Below are 13,194 nucleotides of genomic sequence, written 5' to 3' on the forward strand. Positions count from 1 at the left end.
AACATAGAGAGGGTGAGCCTGTTTCTATCTGTGATATCTCACGTACCAGTTCCAGCCTGAGACAGGAAGTTGGACCATTGTGGCTTTCAGGTTTTGAAGGGAAAAAATGGAGGAGAAGGCAAAAGGGATGCAAAATAAGAAAGTACACTGAACACTAAAAAGGATAGTTGATAAAGAAAAAAAAAAAAAAAAAAAGAAGCATTTAAAAGTAACCATGTGTCTCCTCTGTTCATATTATCCACAACATTGCATAGTCATATTTTTTGTATGCCTCCCTCTGTGACACCAGAAGGTAATCAAAGGGGGTGTCTCTAATTAGCACATAAATTCATTTAGACACAAGAGTTTGATTAAAGGAATACTGCAATTCAAAGACACAAACAGGCAGGGAAACTTTGACACCTCTAATAAAAATCTGCTTGGTAAAGAAGCAAGAGTGTAGTGGAGGGGGAAGAAAACTTGTATTATTAGTAGCCACTCCCCATGTAGTAATTTAGTCGTCCTCATTTACTGCAGCACAGAAAAATTCCCCAGACCTGCATAAGAACTAATACGTGAAGTGCAATTCTCCTTTCTTGCTGGATCTTTCAGAGTTAACTCGTGCAGTCTCCCATTATTAACACTGTGAATTTTCCCATAAAGTAATTAATAATCAATCCCAGGAGGGGCTGGAGGTAGTTTACTTGCAGTAAAAATGCTTAAGTACCAGAAAGCTTTGACACCTCAAGCACTCCATACATGCATCTCAATTCACGACAGAACCAACTTGAGCACTTCACTGTCACTTTCAATCCAGTCTCAGTACTGTTCACAAATGCTACCAAATGGCTCGAGAAAAAGCTCAGAGACAAGCTAAGTCAAAATAAGACATTTAATGTAAAATTGATGTACAAGAATTCATCAAATTTACAATGTGAAAAGCCTAAAATTGTTACATATTTGCAAACTAGTACATTTGGGAACTGCAATTTTCATGAAAGCAGACTGTAACATAACATGAAACAAAAATCCCTGAGAAATCTACGTTTAAATGTATATAAAGAACTTTTTTTAGACGGATAACAAGAAAAAAAAAAAAAAAAACCCCAAGAACGTCAAATTCCGTTGAATTGGAAACTAGTAGAGTATTCGAAAAGTGAATATTTGCATTATTTGGTAACCTTAACCTAAAGCAGAGATTTAGGGAACAAGCAGAGTAATAATTAGTCTTAATAATTAAAGTGAACTGTGTAAAACTCACTATAGTGGCAGAAATAGACAACTGAAAGATTTATTTCACATAAAGGGCCCATTGCAAATATCGTTCATGTGAACTAGCCTTTTTCCTGCACTCAGGGAGGAAAAAATAAGTATATTCAGAAATGCTATACAAACAGAATTCCCTGGAGAAAACCCAAAAGATTCATGCTAGCACATGGCCATTATGAACTGTACCTGTAAAGTGTTCATTTTGCTGTATCATTTTGAAACATTGCCAGCTGGTTTGGAAAACATGTTTTTGAAATACTGTGAGATGATAAGTGGTTCCTAGATGTTACCACGCAGAACACCACTTTGCTGGTCCTGTGTATTCCCCAAGTGGCTGCTCTTGGAGGAATGCCTGTTACAAACAGCGCCCAAAGGGCACTCTGACGCTGGACTCTGTGTGAACTGCAATGCACCCAGGCTCTCATTTCCACTGAAATCCGTGGCTAAATACCTCTGTGAATACGGTGTTTATGGTTAATATCAGTGACCAGAGCAACAGCTAGTAATTAAGCTGTGTCACAATGGCCATGCATTCTGGCACTCTGCACAATACAGATCATAGACATGCTACGTGTGAAATATTGTTTCGAGTCTAGTGTTTATGCTTGAACAAGAATTTTTGTTTTAGAACAGCATTTTGACTTAAATTATCACTACTTTACCTTTCACACTTTGTGCCTATTGTTAACTACAAAAAAAATGTAATCTGAATACCTCCTCTTTCAACTTTAGGTCTTTGTACTTGGGATCAGATCTTTAAAACCTTCTATTTTGATGCTGCTATTTGGGTATTTGTAAGCTCTATTCAAATCACTCTCGAACTATCTCTCTTCTAGTCTGAATAAATGAACTAGAATGTGGTATTACATTGTGCTATAGGCTCAAGTCTTTGTCAGTAGCCTAAAGTTAAAAAAATATTTTGCAGATATCTTCAGAAATTTCATATTTTGGCAAATACTTGACACATAGGACGGTTTGGAAAAGAATAGCACTGTATGCCAAATTTTCAAACAATCCTATTTGCAAAATATGGGATTTCAACTTCTTGTGCAAGCTTTGCATCTCTTCTAGTAGGTGTCTAATCCAGAGACAGCAAGTGTTCTGAACATGCAACTGCTTTCATGCAAGAATATAGCTGTTCCTAGTGGACAGTCTGCAGGTGACAAGACTTATCTCCCTGTTTTTTAGTTTGGTAGTGGTGACAACTTAGAGATTCCATGCAAAAAAAAAAAAAAAATAATCCATAAAGCATGGACAGCTTATGAAAACTTTTACATTTACTCAGCGTTCTGCATGCACAATCTTGCTCTTTGCAATGCTGCTTTTACAAAGTGGAGAGGTTTATAAATAGAAAAGAAAATGGGTATAATCTACAGGAGTCTTCTTTTTAAGACCCTCTTCATTTTGTTAAAGACTGTCTATTTCACTTCTTTTTTCAAGCTGTTTCTTGCTGAGCGTCCTGTATTTTCTCATCTAGCACAGACTCTTCTCAGCAGGAAAATAAAATAACTCCTTCAACTCCAGTTCTTAGCAAGGCCCCAGCACCACAATTACACATGGATGTATTTGTAGCTGTGCATAAACATTTGCAGGAACTCGAATCTCTCACAGATGGCAAAATGCAGTCACTCTCCTTTTTGCCATATCATTATCCTAAAAGGTGATAATTAAAATTATTTCAAAGTTCAGATTTAAATAGTAATTTGATTAATTATGGACTGTTCATTATTGACATATTTTGAAAAATACTTCATTAGCCTTGTATTCTGTAAGCAAATTAGTAAGTCTGAATTATCATTAATAACTCTAAGTAGACATAATTTTCATAATCTGTGCACTGAATGTGTCAAACTGTACGAATCCTTTTTTTAATTTTCTCTTTCTGAACTATTCCATCTTTCAGGCTCAATGTAATTATGCACAGTCTTTCAGAATACAAACCAAGCATTTTTGAGCTCTGCTGAGAGCAAGTATAGCTCTTTAGCAGTCCTGAGCTATAATGGGATAAGATGACAAGTTAAAGCACACACAGCTCACTGAAGAAAAGCATCCTCTGAATAAAATGGTGAAGGAGACAGGCTTCTTTAACTATAATACAAAACATCAATATCAAGCATTACAGTCAAAGTGCAGCTCTCCATATCAATGTGATCGGAACAGATGTTTTCATTCTTCTGCTTCTTGGAAGTGTATCAGTTTTAGCTATTGCTCATAATAATCCTGTGGGGAAGACCTTTTTTCCACTGTTTTTTTTAAAAAGCATTCAATTCAACAGCTTTAAGATCACAGCAAATCTGCGCCAATGCTTCCCTAGGTAGATCGTGTCTATGGTGGACCAATCTTGCAGACACATCCTCCATTCACACTGTGCACAAATCATATTGCAATGAATGAACTGTGGAGAAAACCTCAAGTGCTTATGTTCTCTTAGGGTGATTTTGTTGCACTGCCCACTGCTGGAAAAGAGAGGGAGGCTGAGAACAGTCTGGTCTCCCTTCTGGCCCATTTATTCAAGTCAGTGGCTGAAAACATCGGAAGATTCTGACAAGAAAAGGACTGAAACAGTAATCGTGTCCTGCTGAGAAATATGAAGTTCTCATCTCTTCTTCTATTTCATATCAGTGCTAAGCCAGTCAAAATACAATACAAGTTTAAAAGTCTAAGTCTTTACGATCAGGAACTCTTAGTTGCTGGTGCAGGAAGGCTTCATGTCTTATGGAATGGGCATGAGATGCTGTCCTGTGGAGCAAGGGGTCTTCAAAACCTGGCTTCCTGACTCATGGAAAGTTCAGGAAATCTGGGGTAAAAAAAACAATTAAAAAAATTCCACATCCAGAGTTATTGTTTCTGCAAGCACTGTGAGTTATCAGCATGTATGGAATTCAGCTGGTTTCAGGGCAGGTCTGTCAGGGCAGTTTTTCTTTCTGACCCTGCCTTGCAGACTGCCCAGGACCCCCACAGGCAACCTCACAGGAATTGTGCAGGCTGCCGTGGCCTTGTTCAATGGCAACTTTGTTCAAAAGTCATCCCTTGAGACCTTCTCACCAACTGTGGTGGTCTTTCCTGTTACAGGACCTTCACTGTAGTTTATAAATAGTTAAACATCCCTAGTGATCTGGGAAATTTTTCCATTTGCCACTTTTAAATTGCTTAGTATTGACAACTCATTATATGTAATAGCCAGATTACAAATCAAGAATCCCCACATTTCCAATATTTGTTTTCTTTGTGGCTTTTTAATTACATTTATAATACAGTTCCAAGGGCTGGTGAGAGACCATAAACAACAATATTCATTAAACCTTGACAGTCTTGCATTTAAATGGAAGCAACCCCTTGGGCAACAAAATACACCAACACCACCAAAGCACATCAGAGAAAAGCACCTGCTAGTTATTAGACTACAAGGTAGGAAGGTGGATCCCTTGATAGAAGATAAAGAAAACTACACATGAGCTAATTTGGAAAAAAGGAGTTAAAGCCAAAAACAATCAGCTTTTTGCAGGAGTGAGAGGGAGAATTAGAGATGTAAAAAAGAAACCATGCACAGAAATATAAAGATCCTGCACTCCATAACCAAGTGTGATGGAAGTTTGAAGACCTCTTGGTGGGAGGAAGAGGCCATAGCATGTTGCCTGCATTTTTGAATGTCTAATGTAGGTATGTGCATTGTCTTTTGTACCATCAGTTTATTGACAACTATGTTCGGATTATAAGCCATTTATAGGTTCTGTATTTAAGCTTCAGTTTTATTTATTTTTGGTGGTTTAAATAGTACAAAATTACTGGAGGATTAAGAATTTCAAAAATTTGAAAGGCTAAGAAAGAAGATGTTCCTGGGTAAGACCAGCCCCTCAGCTCTCAGGAAAACAAACAAACAAAAACCACACAGGACCATAATGCATAGAACGGGGACAAAAAAGCCCATTGTTCAGTAAAGAAAGAGGATTGTCTTGATCCAGGATATCATCCAATAGCAAAAGCATGGCTATATGATGGCTATATGTTTCAATATGCCACTATCCCTCCCTTCCTTCCCCATCAAAACCCAACTTGTCCTTCAGAAAATGACAATAGGGACCATATTCTAAACAAGAAAAGCAGGATGTCCATCCCACAGAAAAAAATTCCCACAGGTCATAAACCTGAGTAATTCATTGTAAAAGAATGTTTTGAAGATAAAAGTTTACATGAGCATCGAGGGAGGTCAGGCAACCACCAAAAAAAAAAAACACCAAAACAACCGTCAGGCTTACTAAATACCCAGAAGGAAGATCGAATAATTTGAAAAAGTTGGCGCCTTTTTCTTGAGGCATCCACCAATGGTTACTGCTACAAACAAAATACTTCACTAGCTGGGTCTTTGGCTTTACCCAAGCTCACTGTAGGTATGTCTTTACATGACCACATGGAGCTCACTGCCACCACTGAGGTGACCACTCTCTGTCTGACCAGCTGATGGCCCCCACCAGAAAACCCATGGTTAATACTGAAAATTTGTGTTTCACCATCATCCTCTTGTCTCCTTCCTTCAGTGCTCCCTGTGGTAGTCTTAGACAGCAAAGCAGCTGAACAAGCTCCAGCAAGAAGTGCTGTTGCTGTGTCTCTGCCCTGGGCCTGGCAGCAGAGCCAACACCGCGGTCAGTACAGTCTGATGCAAGTGACGTGTACATGACCAGCAGCAGGTCATGGTGGTGTGATCTAAGGGTTCTGCTGCTCGTGCAAACCCCGTTTACAGCACAGTTCTGTGCAGCTTTTGCTCTTCACAACAGCTGATCTAATACTGATAGCTAGCCTAAAACTGGCTCTGAGGAGCTTTCATCTTACTGTAAAGGGACCCTTTTCAGCTTTTCCATGACTCGATTACTGATTGGCAGAGGCAACTAGAAAAAAATTATTTAAAACCCCTTCTTTTACCTCATGGATACTGTGCAGATAAACTTACTGGATATGACGGTGTGCGTGGACACCAAAGCAATATAGACCAAGCTAATGTCTTCTTCATCTGCTTTCCAGTGTCTTCTTACACTACCTTCTTATTTTGGTGAAGCTTTGTGCTGCAAATTATTCTTTTACATGCCTTTCTTGCAGGGTTTTTTTTTGGTACGTGAACATATTACAGAATTTAAACAGTCGATGTCAAACAGCAAAAGTCAATCTTCCTCAACTTCCACTGGCCTCAAATCCTACCAAGACAACTACCCTCTGGCTTTCAAATTCAATTAAGATTTTTAAAAAGGGAAGAAAGCCAGAGCCTCCCTTCTTCGTTCTTTTATTGCTTACTGAGCCCAAATGCCACTTGTGAAGACTAGTACGAGTACAAAAAATCAATTTACCAATGCAAACACATTCAAAATTTTGCTCCAAGTCTCAATGCTCATGCACAATTGAGAATGACAAATGAACAGCATAAGAGGCTTTTCAGTTACACATAAGAGACAACAAAACATTGTTTATGGAAAATGTGTTTAGTGGGGATAATAGGCAGGTAGATACAAACTAGGTTGAGAACAAAATGCAAGTCTTTGCTGATTTTCTGTCACACTAGACTAATGAAGTATTAAATAAAAGCATGCTGTAGATTAATTAACAGTCAAAGGGGGGGGAAATGCCTGAAGCTGTGTTCTTTTCCTTCAGTTTCTATCATGAGCTTAAAACAAAAGCTGAAAGTTAATGTCTTAAAAGAGAAAATGCAATAGATTATGCTTTTATATTGTTTATCTCTGTTCTTTGAATATCAAAAATGACAAGTATGCTATTTCAGACAGTAAACAGTTCACACTAAACAGAATATGAAAAGTACACAACACTTTAAAAAAATCACCTGATTCATAAAACTGGAAACTAAATGTAAGAAGAGAAATACGTCAATTTAAAAACATTCAAGTTAAAAATGAGACCCAACAGATATAAATGCATTTAGAGACTATACAGATAAATTGTTCTTAAAAATCCATTTGTACAATGTTTTTGTTTTTATCGGGTCGTGATACATAACGGTCTCAGAAAAAGTAATGAAGAAATTTCAGCTCTCACAGCACCTTCATGTTCCTGTCTTTTGAGGCTTAGGTGATATAAAAATTGCATGGCCTGTTTTTGCCATTCCAGTGAACCCTTCTCCACTTACCCACTCACTGCATTAGGGGTGTTTTAACACTGAGAGGTTCATACTTTAAATTGCAGTATTCCTTTGTCCAGTGTTGTCCCTCACATTCAGCTTAACTTTATTATCAAAGCTTCCAGTATAAAGATAAATCAGAATTTTCATAGAACAGAGTAGTACAGTTGGCCAGGTTAACTGCAGCTACCAACCCAGCATTGTAGGGATATTGCCTCAGCCTGACGTGAAGTCCTCACATATTCCATCACCAGCCCTTTGCACAAAAGGAAGCAGGAAAAATGAAAGAATTTCAGCCTACATTATCAAAGGATTACACTCTTCCCCCTTCCTGCCTCCTGCTCAGTACTGACGACAGACATGCTGCTGTTCTTGCCCTCAGATGGTCCCACCGAGGGCCCCAGGACTCAAGATGTTTTTGAGATCTAGATAAGAAAGAAGAAAAGTAAAACAGCTGAAGTAAATCCTCAATCTCTGAATCATCAGCTAGAGGTTTCAAGGAACTGGCATATTATTTTACTGTCTTGGAAGTGTAGAGTCTTTTAGTAATATTTATTCCTGTCATTACACCTATTTCTTTGTATATTTTTATTTGTTAGCTTTAACTACAACAAAAGAAATTTGTATTTTTCTCCTACCTAGAAAGCATGAAGTTATATAACTTTATTTAGATGTTCAGGTTTCTCTGGATATTTTTTAATGAGAAATAAACAGTCAAATATGACATTAAATTTTAAATCACAAAACTTCTCTTGTTTCATTGATGGTGACCCTATGGGTGATGTTATGATAGTGACCCTTATTTGGAAGTTTATGACATTTTTCTTTAAATTAACTGCACTAACCAAAAGTGAAATTTCTGCTTGTTAATAGCAAACTAGGAGACCCAGTTAACAGATTATCCTCTCACATGAAACATCGTTTGGTGTCTTTAGTGTGATGTGCGTTTTACAACTAAGCAATAAAACACAGCTTTCCCATCAGACAGTGAATGATAAAGGAAGCAACCCCAGGGAAGAGTTCAAGTCAAAAGCTACCTGTCCTGGGCCACAGTCTGCATTAGCAATGTTTATGATAAACAAAGCTAGAAGCGGAAGAGGAAAGTACTCCTACTTCGTAGGAAGTTCTAGAAGAGAAGGGTGCAAAGTCCTAGATACTTCCCTTCCAAGGTATTGGCTCCTCCTCAACTTTGAAAGACTAGACCTGTCAAAAAAATCTAAGCTGCATATATCTTGAAGCCTTTCTTGGTTTTAAGTTTATATAATACAGAATATCTTTAAGTCCTTTACATATCTACAGTTATTTTCAACAAGTATAATCATCCCAATCCACATGCAAGTGTTGTCATTTATCTGAGTGTAATTTAAAATTAAGGATATATTTATTTTTAGAGGCAATTGTATCAATGAAAATAGCTTTCATTGAAAACGACATCAAGAAGAATTATTTTGTTGACAGTACTCCAAAAGCAAAATCAGTAAGAAAAACAAAAAAATAAAGTTCAAGAATTTAAAGAAATGGGAGAGTATCATGAAAATAAAGTTCTAGATAGAAATAAATTCATTGAGAAGCCTATTGTTATGCATCACAGTACTTGCTTTTTGAAGGTGACAATTCTGATATAGTAATTTCGATAATGGATAATTATGTGGAAAATATTTAACAAATGCCTCTTCCAGGCTTTCTTTGCTTAGAATGTTCCCCAAAGCTCCCTGAGGAGAGAATGCAGAGAAAACAAAGAGTAATTAGGAAACAAGCAGGATGATTCTAGACAGTCAATCGCAATAATATAAACTCCTTTTGATCATTCTCATTCACACTTCTGAAGAAATCAATGTACTTTTTACAAGATGACCAGATTCTCCTGACCTACTATTGCCTGAATGTACTGAACACCTGTAGTAAATGTTTTGGTCACCTTGAACAGCAGTATTTGACCAATGGTGCCTGACCATTACACTACATGATTGAAAAATATCTCTGAGGGCAAAACCAATGCCAGGTTTTCCTCTTAAACCTTTTTGAATCTTTCACATTGAATAGCAATATTACACCTAAAACAAAATAACACAAAAACAGTGAATCCAAGCATTTAAAAATTGGCATTAACATTCAAGTAGACAATGCAACTACAGTTAACCCTTACATGTACTGAGCCTAATGCACTTCTTAATTATGCTATTGTAGGTTCAACAAAATTTCATATAAAATTCCTTTTAGAAAAATTGAAGTGGGGAAAAAAAAAAGCTCTGTTGCAAAAACTGGCATTAGTACACGCATGAGGCATCTGAAATGAAAAACCATTTAAATCGACAGTGCACTCTTGTGACATTTGGGCTGTCAAAATTAGCTGCAGCTCTCCACATAGCCCGACACCAGAGAGTGACTGGTCTTAACCTCAGAGGAACGTAAGAGGATCAGGAAACTAGGCCTCTGCTTTAAAAGAGTCCAGAGGAGACCATGGTCACCGAGACCTTAGGTCCTCCCACCTTCCTTTATTCCTCTTTCCAGCTGCACTGGTGAAGGTGCCATGCCACGCACATGCTTGACCCCCAGGCTGATGGTTCACGACTTTACCCTTTCCTGTGCCTCATCAAGCAAGGGCATACCATCTGGGAGGTCTCTAGCTCTCCTCCTTCTTTTCCTCTCACTCCAATACACTGGATATCACTACTTAGTGCGAGAAAATAACAGCATCACCTTTGATATTACTGCGAGTATTTTTGACTAATGACAAATCAAGCTTCCCAGGACTTTGGCACCATGAGCATACATTTATTTTCAACAGTGTTCAGCTATGAGGAGCTAGAAACCAAGTGAGAGGTGATGGGTGGAGACAGAAGTATACCGGTCTTGCACCTTGGGCTTAGAGAAGTCTACACCAAAATCATCTGAAAAATTGTCAACTGGCATTTTAATATCAGCTGTCATCAACACACTTGCTATATTTCTGTGTGCAAGATTAAAGATGTTAACAGCAGAAAAAGTTGGATGAATCCTTTTTTTGTTGGAGCTTTGACCATATGGCACCATCTCGGGGATGAATTCATTACCAATGTCACTCCAGAAATTCCCTAAAATTTAATTTTCTATCATAATCCATATTTGCCAAGTCAATGAAAAAGAATGAGTAATATCTTTGTGCAAATACTGGATTATTGGTAATAAAATTGCTAATATTCACACATTCTTGATTTACCAATCAATATTAGGCTGTCTTCTGCTTAAGAAAAACCTCTTCTTCCTCTCTAGCCATCTGTCCCCAAAAGATTATTGTTTGCCTCCCGAAGATAAAGTAGCGTAATAGTTACCTTTTCTGCAAAGCTCCAAGTTTGCATAGCATGCTGAGAACAGTGTGGAATGAAAATCTGATCTAATAGGTCCCTTTTTAAGCAAGAATCAAATGAAGGCAGTCGATTTTTGCTTACTTGTTTTGCTAAAAGTTATGGCTACAGAATTTGAGACTTTAGTATTTAATAAAGCTAATAATAAACTACAGTTCATGTATTCCTTGTCTGCTGGATGGAAAAAATTTCTGTACTGTGGAAATGGCATCTGTGTTTTTCTTAGCCCATCCAAGGCCCCAGTTTTCACTCACTCCTCTCCCAGTCAACTTCATTCTTCATGGCTTCTGCTTTAAAGCCTGGACTATATATAGAGCTCTTTACTGCTACAATTTCAAGAACTCTTTCCCTCTTCACATGTTGTGAAAATACTGTTTATTTCCTAGTGTGCTCCTTGGAATTGAAACACAGTGGGAGGAAAACATCCACAGTATGAGTATTAAATTTGCTATAGTTTTGTAAGCGCAGAACTGGTAAAATCATTTTAAGAAGTTTGTAAAGTGATAAGATCCTTCTCTAATTACTTCGCATGCTCAGCCTTCAAACTGGAATTGTCTACTGATTTCATGGCTCAATAAACAGAAAAAACAAATCTTATGCAGTGTGATAAAAGGGATTAATTTTTCTATTTGTAACATGCAATTCTAGGTGCTTTTTCATTGTAATTCATCATAGTACATCTGTTTTACACAGTAATACTATATTCAAAAAAAATATTTAAAAACTTTTGGCCCCTCTATGACATCCTTTCATTTTTACTTACCTTCCCTTTACAAAACAAAACAGAAAATTAATTCATTAACATTAGAAAAACTTCCTAGAACTATAGTGTTTTGTGCTTAGGCAGGTGGTTTGTTAGGGGGCATTTTAATTTACTCTTCACCTCTCATCCCTTCTATAGATGCCCACAGTATCTTGCAGAATAAATCTCTGGATACCAGGCTTCCTACTTCTTACCATTGTGCTTCCTCAAACATTCACCTCCTGGAGGCTGAGAGTTTTGTTAGCTGCAGTCAGAACAAAAGGCACAATGTTGTCCCTTGAACATGTACAGCCCCAGTTCTGCTGCGCTGGTAGGAGCATTCACACTACATCTGAACACAACTATTTGAAATATTAGTAGAGACATACCGCAGTGTTAGGTTAATGTAACCTGAAGAAGACTTCTCTGAGGGTTTTCAGCTCTTCCGCTCAAGTTTGAAGATAATGAAATTATCATAGGGCAAATCATGCTCCAAATTCCTTTTAATAACCCACTACATCACCAGAATTCAATGAAATCAATATACCACTTTCCTGTTGACAGCAAGTATCTTCTGACTTTTTAGACTTAAATAAAACTAAAAAATTGATTTTTGTGTTGTACATGACCCTAAATATTATTTTTAATTCTGACTCTTCATTATCAGTTCAGACTTGATACAAACTTATTTGTTGCCTAAGGCTGAGTGAAGAGGCCTCTATGCCTACAGTGTGTTTATTTTCTCTGCAACCAAAATAAAATGTAGGTACAAATTTACAGACTTTTTTCCTTGTTAGTTATTTATTACACTGTATGGTACAGACTTCTTTTGTGCATTGTGTATTGTACTCCTAGTGTAGAACAGCAATTCACAGCACAAGAAGAGGTGAAGGCTCTCCAAAATTAACTTTCAAGGAATCTAATGAGTGTCTTCAGGTCCAAAGCAGTGCAAAGAACCTGAATTTATAAGGAAGTAAGTTCTGCCTGACACAACATAGAATGAATGCCCTTGAAGCTGGCACTCCAGAGCAAGGACCATGACCAGGTGTATTTAAAGGATGTTATTCAAATGATGGACAAGACAGGTGAAAAAAAAATAGTAAAAAAAAAGTTCTGCACCCCTGTGACTTCAGTTTCCTTCTTTGTGTCCTATTCTTCCACATCATGCATGCTTTTACTATTAATTATCTTTGTATATCACAATGGAACTCAGTGGATCCAACTAGTCTAAGGAAAAATAAGTTAGAAAGCAAAGATTAAACATCTGTGCATTTGAGGATGGAGAATAAGTGAGGCACTTTTTTCCTCTTGGAAATCTGAAAGACACTCGAATTTGAAGAACATACCTTCTGTTTCCTGAAGTTTTTTACTTCTTCAGGTCCCCTCATCTCAAACGCGTTGCCAAGCCTTTTTCCCTCCAATTATTATGTGCCAGGGACCCAAATGACTCCCACTGGAGCTGTCAAACTGCTAATTGCAGAGGGTTTGTGTTTTCACCAGTCCTGCACACAGATTAATTAAATCTTGAGCCCAAATTCACTTCTTCTGTAGTAGGCTTGAGCTTTTGTTTGATTCCCTGAAAGTCAACAAAATTTCTCAGTTTATATAGTTAAGAATACAATTCTGCTTTGGAGCATTGCTCTTTAACCACTAATTAATAGATGCAAATGTGAAGTCTTTCCCTAAGGTGAATAACTTCTGCTGTACGCTCCTATTAGTTTCCGTAATAGGGACTGCCACCT

At 37.5% G+C, this 13,194-nt stretch overlaps 1 long non-coding RNA gene across 2 annotated transcripts in view; it reads right to left on the reverse strand.

The window, feature by feature from the left end:
- Nucleotides 1-929: 929 nt before the first annotated feature.
- The window catches only part of LOC135578593 (uncharacterized), a 45,581-nt gene continuing 33,316 nt past the window's right edge, over nucleotides 930-13,194 (reverse strand). Inside the window, exons 3-5 of one of the 2 annotated variants that reach the window (XR_010470425.1) lie at nucleotides 12,799-13,028; nucleotides 7,668-9,078; nucleotides 930-4,045 (exon numbers count right to left, since the gene is read on the reverse strand). This is a non-coding gene — a long non-coding RNA (uncharacterized LOC135578593). Of the gene's footprint in view, nucleotides 9,079-12,798; nucleotides 13,029-13,194 lie in introns of both variants that reach the window. The other variant, XR_010470424.1, reaches the window with a different exon arrangement.

Source organism: Columba livia, chromosome 2, assembly GCF_036013475.1.
Source record: "Columba livia isolate bColLiv1 breed racing homer chromosome 2, bColLiv1.pat.W.v2, whole genome shotgun sequence".
In the NCBI taxonomy this organism is placed as follows: domain Eukaryota; kingdom Metazoa; phylum Chordata; class Aves; order Columbiformes; family Columbidae; genus Columba; species Columba livia.